At 37.3% G+C, this 10000-nt stretch overlaps 1 long non-coding RNA gene across 1 annotated transcript in view; it reads right to left on the reverse strand.

Moving 5' to 3' along the window:
* The window catches only part of LOC147035765 (uncharacterized), a 76247-nt gene that overhangs the window by 65818 nt on the left and 429 nt on the right, over positions 1-10000 (reverse strand). The window contains exon 1 of the long non-coding RNA XR_015062641.1: positions 9969-10000. This exon is cut by the window's right edge and continues 429 nt beyond it. This is a non-coding gene — a long non-coding RNA (uncharacterized LOC147035765). The remainder of the gene's footprint in view (positions 1-9968) is intronic.

Consider the following 10000-nt stretch of genomic DNA (forward strand, 5'->3'; position numbering starts at 1 on the left):
AACATATTTTATGACCTAATCTTACCAACTGGAGTCTTTACCGATCCCAACTCAAAAACCATTCAATTTCAATAAATCTGCCAAAGTTTCACATCAATGACTTAATATGGTGTTTTATTGATAAAGTCAACAAACATAAGAAATATAAAAATAAAAAATTGTAAAAGTAACCACCCAACTCAGGGCTTTTATGTCTGGTGTTGGCTTAATGGTTAGGGTAGTGGGCTTGGAATCCTAGGATGTTGAGTTGAAATCCCACTGGGCTGGTGAAATAATACCAAATGGGGCTGACTCTGCCTGTTATCATTCCGCGGTCGGCAAAATGAGTCCCAGCTTGCTGGAATCCTTCGATGGAGTGTTTACCCATCCTGGATTGTGCCCAATAGCAAAGGACACTGCTGAGGCAGCACAAACACTCTGCACAGATTATGATAGCTATGGATGGATGGGGAGTTTTATGACCCCAACTCAGAAGCACTAAATTTCATTCAATTTGCTGGTTTCACATCTGTGAGGAAACATTATTGATTGGACAATATTTTAGGGATAAAGAACACAAAGTTAAACGTAAAAATTTTTTTGGAGGACTTGCTCAATACAAATGCCATATTGAGTAATCATACATGGAAAAACAAAAATGAGCGAAAACAACTGGGGTCTATTTGGATCCCAGAAAGGATTTGCTTGCATCTCTGAGCAGCAAGATAGGATCATAAAACATCATATATATATATATATATATATATATATATATATATATATATATATATATATATATATATATATATATATATATATATATATATATATATCTTCTTCTTTCGGCTGCTCCCGTTAGGGGTCTCCACAGCGGATCATCCGTATGATCCGCATAGTGATTTGGCACATGTTTTACGCCGGATGCCCTTCCTGACGCAACCCTGGTCGCCTCTTACGACACAGGGATAATATATATATATATATATATATATATATATATATATATATATATATATATATATATATATATATATATATATATATATATATATTCTGGGTATATATATATATATATATATATATATATATATATATATATATATATATCTGGGTATATATATATATATATATATATATATATATATTCTGGGTATATATATATATATATATATATATATATATATATATATATATATATATATATATATATATATATTTATAGTTCATGATATATATATATATATATATATATATATATATATATATATATATATATATATATATATATATATATATATATATATATATATATATATATATATATATATTATATTATTATTACCGGCACATATAGGTAAACAAATGAATAAAATATGAACTACATTGTTAAACTAATATGGAAACAAGTACACCACCAAGTATACTTGTTTCTAATATAGAAACAAGTAATATAGAAACAAGGTACATTCAAAGTACACCGCCCCCGTGCCTAATAAGTAAATAACAATCCTCAAGCACGCGACATTGCCGGGGCACTTTTGACGCCCGGCGATGCCGCCTTGCAGCCCATGAAGTCAGAATTGGGAGGGAGTGGCGCACAATAATTGATGATTTGAATAATTGCAGAATTAAAATAAATAATGAATAATCAAAAATAATTAATTTCTCAATCAATGGCCAAATCGTGCACCTCAAAAACTACTGTTTCACTCAAATCTGTAACTTTTTGAAAATTAATTAATTCACTGAAAAAAAAATTAATCAAATGATTAATCACTAAATCAACAAGGTCAAATGTGTCTACGAGCGTCCTAAAGGTTTTGTCAGCTAAAAAAAAAAATTATTTTTTTTAATTTAAAAAAACAACTTCCGATATTTTGTCACGTGCCTTGATTCAGCCAATAGCGAAATGCGTCATAATGTATTTACGTATTTACGATATATCGTGTATTTACGAAATAAATAATTTATTTACGAAATTACAATACGATAAATGGACTAATCTTCAAATAGTAACGTGAACTTTTCGAAACTTTAAAGCAAATGTCCGAATATATTTGAAAGTTCATGATAGACGCTCTCAAAAGGCACCGTCTATGTGAGGATTTGTACATGTGCTCACTATTTAAGGAAATCCGGATATTGTATATACAAGAGCCGAGTCCTCGAGATTAAGGTTTTGTCTTCACAAGAAGAAGAAGAAGAATAATAAGACAAAGAAGAAGAAGAAGAAGAACAATGCCGAGCTCTCTTTGAGCAGCGTTCGCGACGCGAGACGCTGCTAAAAATACCCTTTATAGCCAAATCACTTGGTCACATCATAAAAACATCAGCTTCCAAGCTCTAAAGGTGCCTGAGATATTGCCAGGATGAGAACTAAAATAAATATTTAATTAATAAATCGATAATAATTGAGTAATTTATCAATTAATTGATATGCAAAAAAAAAAACTATATCGTTTTTGCCAAAGCACATCGTCACTTTTGTCCCCAAATTTCAATTCCAAGCTCAAAGGATGGCTGAGATATGACCTGAAAAACAAACAAACAAACAAGAAAACGGAGTGAAAACTGATTACCCCATTCTTTCCGCACACGGCGATGGTGTCATGCATCACCTGCATATGGAATTGGGAAGAAGTGGTGTACAACAAACAAACAAACAAATGGGGAAAAACTGAGTACTCCCTTCTTTCGGCACCCGGCGATGACGTCATGCATCGCCAAGATATGGAATTTGGAAGGAGCAGTGCACAATAACATACAAAAATGTATGCCTGGGGTCGAAAAAGACTGCTGTTGTTATGACTAGGGTTAATATGATTTGATCCAATGTTTGAATTTTGTTATTAATTGAGTTGCACAGGCCTTCCATAACATCTACATAACAAGAAAAAGAGCAATTAGAGTTGCAAACCTACACCAAGACTTTGATTGGTATATTTTCAGAGATTTATGGTACATCCAATCTGGCGGCCAAACCATGGGACCTATGACATCATATCTGTGAAGCTTTTGTTCCTCATGGATGGGCGGTCACACGTGTAAAGTTTCGCCTCAATCTGTTCAGCCATTTCAGAGAAGATTTTTGAAGGTTTCTCCCTCGATGACCCTCAAAAATGTTCATACTGATCGTATGTGGCGTTCTTTATACGCAATTATGACGTCATAATGAAGGCACCTATGACATCATTGAAAAATCACTCATTCCTCATGAGGAGTCCTTCCTATGTGCCAAGTTTCAATTTTTTCCTTGATGCGGTTTCAGAGATAGAGGTCCAATTTTTTCCCGTTTTTCCAATATGGCTGTCACACCACGTGACCTATGATGTCATAATTACGATTAAAACATTCATCATGAGTAGTTGCAACATTGGTGAAAAATGTTGTCTCAATCCGACAAGCAGTTGCAGAGAAAAACACAAAAGTTCTGTGCGGACAAAGAAACAAACAGACAAATGAAAAATCGTGCTTGTTGTGACACTTGGCGAATTAGTTGACCTTTCCTTGTGGTGGTACAAGCTCTACTGTCATGGAATGTGTGGTGTTTATTTGTTCGTACATTAATATAATGATGCGACATCACAAATAACAATTATCAGGCGCACGTTGTCATCGTAACGGCAGCAGATTGAAAATTTTCCCAACTCATTTAAAGCCACCATGTGACATTCAACAACTTATCATTGGTGCTTGTTGCCTTCATTCTTATCGTAAAAAATATTTTAAAATACCTTGGAACATTGCTTTTCAACCAGCTTTACGATCCCATTATCAGGCTTGAAATATGTTGTAAAACAAAAATATGTATTTTATATGTGTGTTTTTCATGTTTTGGGTGACCCTGACCTTGACCTTGGGTCAATTTCGATCAAACTTTGTACACATGTTAGCATTACATGCATAAATAGAGAGTATAAGTTTCAATATAATAAGTGCAAAACTGTTTGAGAAATAGCCATGTGTTATTCACAGAATTACCCATTGGTTTATAATGGCGATAATATAAAGTGATGCAGAATCCAGATCCTGATGTTGAACATCACCAAAAGTCACACATCTTTTTGCAGTGTGCATTTCTATCAGCTGTTAAAATTTCATCCAAATCGGTTAAGAATTGTGACCTGCAGAACGAATATAATTTTTTTTAAATCACACCAATAACGAAAATCTTTGATGTCATATGCTTGCGAAAAGTGTGCATAATTTGTACTAACATGCATTTCAAAACATTTAGATATTCCATTGAGGATTGTTTTGAAGTCAACAGTAAGTCGCTACACCTTCCGGTCACTGAGTTATGTCTAAAAATGTGTTTTCACGTTGTGTGACGTCACATCGTGACGTTTAGTCCGATTAAGACGGGGTTCAGACACGGACCATCTCAGGTGGATTGCCTATCAGGTGTAAAAAAAATTAACAACGGCAGGTCCAGCCGTTTGGGCTGTAGACGACCGTACAAACAAACAAACAAACCAACAAACAGAACAGACCAACAAACTTGACAAAATCGAAGATTTCACCAAGTAACAAACAAAGACAAACAAGAGAACCCAAATGCAATACCCTCTCCTTCAGCGAGGGTAACGAGGAAGGATTCAAGTGAGAGAGATTGGAAAACACTATCTTTCAGACACAAATCAAACAAGACTGGAAATAGGCCGAAATGTCTCCTCTTTTCAAAACATGATGGGGGAGTCTTAACCTTCTAAACAAGTCTCATAAGTTATTATAAACTTATAAATAAGTGCAAGACAAGATTACCTCTCTGATCACTGAATTATCTGTGAAAACACACTCTTTAAAGGTGAGAAGAAAATAGAAACCTCTGTTTTTTGGGGGGGTTGCCAATGTCTTGCCAGAATTATTTTACTGAAATCCTGGCCCTGAGGTCGAGTTCATAATTATTAGGTTTGACCTGTTATCGATAAAAAAAAATTTAAAATGTTTTTTATCCAGGTATGTATTTATAACTTACTTCAGCACCACTTAACTGCCTAATGCTGCTGAGGTTTAAATGTGGAATTCCATCAAGTATTACATTCATACTTTTTTGGATTGTATTTCTACCGTCTTCAATCAAACAAGTAATGATGAAGAATGATTAATGTGCTTCATGACATAAGAGACAATGAGGTTTCTTCTGGCCGCTCTAACATTCTGGGTACAAAATAAATGGAGTTATTAGCACCTATCAGGGAATTTAATATTGTTGCGGTTTTGGAAGACTCCACGGAGTTAAATCCAACAAATAAAAGGAATCCTGGAGTTTAGGAACAGTAGTTCAGTTGAAATTTTGTTTGGACTGATTATTTTTCCCCTCGTATCAGTGGACAGGGAAATGTGTTGTGTTTGTGTAGTAGGTATGAATCCCTTTTGTAACGCCTCTCAATCCCTTTTTGTAAATTCCTTTTGTAACTCCCTTTTGTAACTCCCTCTCTTCTGATATCCCTTCTAATCTCTTCTCCACATCCTTCCTAATCTCTCATTTTCTGCACCTCATTACAGCACACACAAACAACATGTTATATATTACATTACAATCACATTTCATTACAAAACCACAATAACAAGCAAAGGCTACAAGGAACAGCACAAAGTAGTGCTGGGGAACAGCAATCACAAGGGAACAGCAATCACAAGATGAGGGCTCTGAACAAAGCACCGCAGATTTGCAGGAATGGTCGTTCACTCCAACACAGAGCCAAGGGCACAGCTAACGAAAGTGACCTGGCAACATCGGTATGCCAACCAGGAAGCTGCACAATAGCCACCCGTCCCTAGGACATGCCTCAATTGCTTCCCTACATCTAATTGTTTACTTGGAATGCAGAAAGAGTTATCAACGATTTCCCTTCAACCCACTCAGAGCAAGCGTACTGACATGAATTCACAATTTCCCCTACGCATTATGAAACATTCACTGCATTTTTCCTCCCTGGGCACATTACATCATCACCCTAATTTTTCCCATCCCCTCTCCATTTTCGAGTTGGGACTACGTAAACCTGCAGGCTTGCATTAGGTGAGTGAGGGGTCACCATCAAGCCCCACCTTCTGTATCTCTCTCTTTCTCTGTCTCTGTCTCTGTCTCTGTCTCTGTCTCTGTCTCTGTCTCTGTCTCTGTCTCTGTCTCTGTCTCTGTCTCTGTCTCTGTCTCTGTCTCTGTCTCTGTCTCTGTCTCTGTCTCTGTCTCTGTCTCTGTCTCTGTCTCTGTCGCTGTCCCTGTCTCTGCCTCTGTCTCTGTCTCTGTCTCTGTCTCTGTCTCTGTCTCTGTCTCTGTCTCTGTCTCTGTCTCTGTCTCTGTCTCTCTCTCTCTCTCTCTCTCTCTCTCTCTCTCTCTCTCTCTCTCTCTCTCTCTCTCTCTCTCTCTCTCTCTCTGTCTCTCTCTCTGTCTCTGTCTCTGTCTCTGTCTCTGTCTCTGTCTCTGTCTCTGTCTCTGTCTCTGTCTCTGTCTCTGTCACTGTCTCTGTCTCTCTCTGTCTCTGTCTCTGTCTATCTCTCTCTCTGTCTATCTCTCTCTCTGTCTATCTCTCTCTCTCTGTCTATCTCTCTCTCTCTCTCTCTCTCTCTCTCTCTCTCTCTCTCTCTCTCTCTGTCTCTCTCTCTCCGCTCTCTATAAACCTTGCTTGTCTAACTTTCCAGAATGAACGAGGGGCCAATGTCTGGAGATTTATGTTAAGAATTGTTTAAGGGGCTTGCATGCACAGGGATAAGAGATTTTCTTGTGTGACACTGCATTGCTGAAAATACGTGCTTTTGTTTAACAAGAACTTTCGTTTCCAACCAGCTCAATTCTCCATTGGTTAGACATTCATGTGCAAATAGTGGAAGGGAGTTTTGCCCCTATAATTTGCTATGGTGAGACAAGCCGACATCCCACTTATGGTTCTGCTCGGCCATATTTAATTGATAAATAGGGTGTGGTGTCGAGAACATTGTTCCAAATCTGGGGGCTTACCTTGCCAGGAAGGAACATGGAAATTGGACATGAGGACCCTACCAAATTTAATTATCTCAGACCATGTCCGTGGATGCTTAGCAACCCGTCATGCCACGGAGTTATCTGTGACTCGTTGGCTTCTGTCAATGATTGGGAAGTGGGTCTGAGAGGCCACTCATGACCCAGCCGGCAAAGCCATAACAACATAATGAAGTTCTTTAATGATGTGATCAACTGAAAACCTTGCCTGAAAATTTAAAAAATATATTTATTTAATAATGAAAAATAAAACATCAATGACATGGCACATGCCACTGTCACATGCAGGTATGGAGCTCACATTTGAAAACGCGTTATGAAAACACCTATGATTAGTGCAAGGGCCTATTAAAATATCAACAAAGTTTATCTCATCAGTGATCGCATGAAATTGTCAAGAGAAAGTCATGGAGGAATTTTTACTGTTGTATTGAAATTGTTCATTGTGATTTTCATTGACTGTTCTCACTTGGATATCACTTTGTGACTTTTGCTAGCTCTCTCATCAAGTTCAAGGAATGAATTCATAAAGTATTTTGAAAAGTTTTGCATCCTCATTTGCATGGGTCCACAGTTGGCTTTTACTATTATGTGGATAATTTATGGTTATTCAGAACCAACTCGGAACTCGACGATTCAACCGGGAATCATTATCCTGGAATGTTCTGGAGCTTCATTAGCTTGGGCCATGTCTGCCTTGGTATATCTTGGAATTCTTGCAGCTGTTTGCTTAGCCTTAGCGAATGTAGCACAAAATAAGTCTTCAACTGCAAATGATGCAAAATTTGTCATATTCAGCATATTAATTTACTTTGTAGTTCTTCTTGCCTTTGTTCCTGCATACAATTCCACGCGAGGAAAGTTGAGCACTGCTACAGAAATGTTTGGAATAATTGCTACAGCTTACGGTTTCCTCGGGTGCTTATTTATACCGAAATGCTACTATATCTTGAAAGCAAGAGATATTTCAAAAATGTAATATTCTGCTGGAAAGAGATAATGTTACCAGTCCATTCTGTACAGTGTATTCCAATAAAATTGTCAGAGTATGTGAAAGAAGATGCATGGTTTGTCCTCAAAAATATTTTTGACCATTTATTTAATTTAATAATTATGTTCACATGAGGAAGGAGAAAGATTGGAGTCAGCAATTAAGGTATTGTTTTATTTTGAAATTTTAATGTCAGTTTATTTGACGTGTTTTGCACTTATATCAGTAGTAAGAGGTTGAGAGTTCTGAAGTTGTCCCATTTCCCCGATTGAGTTCAATGCTCATTTCGAGAAAAAGTTTCTGACCAAGTCTATAAATGATCTTTGTTTCTTTCCACTCCCCCCACGCCTTCTCCAAATTAATGAACACTAGAATTTCTATTTTCCTCTTTGGTTTCAATGATAAAATAGGGAATAATTATTTAATTATCTCCCCTGTATTAATTTATATTATCATTTGACTTAACACACATCGCAGATATAATTGCATAAACAAAACCACGTACAAAACTGGAAACAAAAATCACATCAGAGATATAATTGCATAAACAAAAACACATTCAAAACTGGAAAGAAAAATCACATCAACAAAGACACATATAAGTCAGGAAAAATTATTGTAGAAACAAAAACACAAGCAGTCATAGACTGGTACTTCCGAAATCGTCAACTTGACCTCTGATCTTGTCTTATAAAAGCTGTTTCTAGAGAAGGTAGCGACGCAAACCAGAAGATTATAGGATGATTCTCAAACCAAACCATCAAAAATCGAATGTTTTGGATGTTTGACCACACTGTGACCATGACGTTTGACCGATTTTTACCAAAATCTAATCAGCGCGAGCCATCACCATCCTGAATCACGTGGTGTAATTTGACATTCGTAGGTTCTTCCGTTCTCGAGATCATTTTTTGGATGTTTGACCTCATTGTGACCTTGACCTTTGAACGATTTTGACCAAAATCTAATCAGTGCGAGACATCCCCTTCCTGAATCACGTGGTGTAATTTGACATTGGTAGCTTCTTCCGTTCTCGAGTTATCGTGCCTACAAACAAACAAACAAACAAACAAACGGAGGACGGAAGTCATCAATATACTGACGAAATCTTTAGATTTCGTAAGTAATGAAATAAACTAGATTGTATTCATCGAATACTTACCTATGTAGTCTTTTGAAGGACTTGGTGCAAGCCATCTCTTCCAGAAACAATTTTGCAATTAAAACTGGAAGGGCACTCTTCAACATCAATATTGCCAGATATGCATCCGCACACATCATTTCATCACAATATATACTTGAACAAAGCTTGATTTAAATCCCTGAACACAGATTCAAAATATGAAATAATTCTGGCGGTCAGACCATGCGTCCGATCAGGTTTAAAATTAAAACATATTGTTGTAGAATTCGCGCCCGTCTGAGTGTGAACGACCGAGTCTAACCAATAGCGGTCGCTTCACCCACCGAACGGACAATCCAGTCGTGACTTTCAGTAACAACGCTAGAAACCAGTCATGGGTGGATTTTCAATCCCACCACAACCTTGTCCGCACCTTACCCGCGCCACTGGGTCCGATCGCCAAATCTTCGATTTACCTAATTATTCGCGCAGGGAGGTTACCGAGAGATTGTACCACAAAGGGACCGCTTGGAAAAGAGCCACTTAAGCAGCCCGCTTCCTTTTGGGATAACCGAGCGGGGTATGATCGCGCAGTCCCGTTGGACCCGATCACTTTACTGGCTATTTAAAAACCAACTAATACTCTGTAATACGAGATGGCATTTCAATGAGGGAATGGACGCAACTAACAGGTTTACATTCAAACAAGGACATTGATTATAATAAAGGACGTATGCAATTAAACAAGGCAAAACACGTATGCAATGAAACAAGCAAAAAAAGCACGACAAAATAACTACAACCATCTACTTATTATGTACAGTGACTTGCACTTAAGAGCAGTTCCTACTTATTAGACGGGCTCACAGACACAAGTACACCCACACACTCACCCAAAAGATGGTGGCAGAAGCCTTTAATAACG

The sequence above is a fragment of the Eptatretus burgeri genome, chromosome 1 (genome assembly GCF_056783735.1).
Source record: "Eptatretus burgeri isolate ZD-2024b chromosome 1, Ebu_testis_v1, whole genome shotgun sequence".
Taxonomy (NCBI): domain Eukaryota; kingdom Metazoa; phylum Chordata; class Myxini; order Myxiniformes; family Myxinidae; genus Eptatretus; species Eptatretus burgeri.